This window comes from Vicia villosa, linkage group LG4, assembly GCF_029867415.1.
Source record: "Vicia villosa cultivar HV-30 ecotype Madison, WI linkage group LG4, Vvil1.0, whole genome shotgun sequence".
NCBI classification, from domain to species: domain Eukaryota; kingdom Viridiplantae; phylum Streptophyta; class Magnoliopsida; order Fabales; family Fabaceae; genus Vicia; species Vicia villosa.
Genome location: NC_081183.1, coordinates 54,064,996 through 54,065,620, shown reverse-complemented (window position 1 = coordinate 54,065,620; position 625 = coordinate 54,064,996). Strand labels below are relative to the sequence as shown.

Sequence of the window (625 nt, the reverse complement as noted above, 5' to 3'; positions counted from 1 at the left end):
ACGGAAACCTTCGTTGGTACAAGCTGTTCAACAGAACTAATTCTCTGGAAGCCCTGCAGACGACCCCAACCTCCATTTATCTGTGTTCGTGCAATATGCCGACACTGTCAAAGCTAACAACGTTAGTTCCGAAGCTATTCGATTATGCCTCTTTCCTTTCTCCTTGAGAGATAGAGCTAGAGCGTGACTTCAATCCCTACCTTCTAATTCCATAACTACATGGGACGAATTGAAGAGAGTATTCTTAGCTAGATACTTTTCGCCTAGCAAAACCGCTATGCTAAGAGGTCAAATCAACGGATTTACCCAGAAAGATAACGAATCACTCTTCGAAGCTTGGGAACGATACAAGGACATGCTTAGACTATGCCCTCATCATGGACTCGAACCATGGCTGATCATCCATACTTTCTATGGTGGTCTCCTTTATAACACTAAAATGACTATAGATGTCGCTGCTGGCGGAGCATTAATGGACAAACCCCATGAAGAAGCATACAACCTCATAGAGAACATGGCACAAAACCATTACCAATGGGGTGGAGAACGAGCCGCTCTAGAGAAAACCCAAAACAAAGGAGGAATGTACGAAGTAAGTGGTATAGATCGCGTTAACGCTAAAGTA

At 43.7% G+C, this 625-nt stretch overlaps 1 non-coding gene across 1 annotated transcript; it reads right to left on the bottom strand.

Annotated features, from left to right (window-relative positions):
* Positions 1-277: 277 nt before the first annotated feature.
* Positions 278-384, bottom strand: LOC131600814 (small nucleolar RNA R71). Its single transcript, XR_009283421.1, has one exon. It is a non-coding gene; the product is annotated as a small nucleolar RNA R71 (small nucleolar RNA).
* Between the last annotated feature and the right edge of the window lie 241 nt (positions 385-625).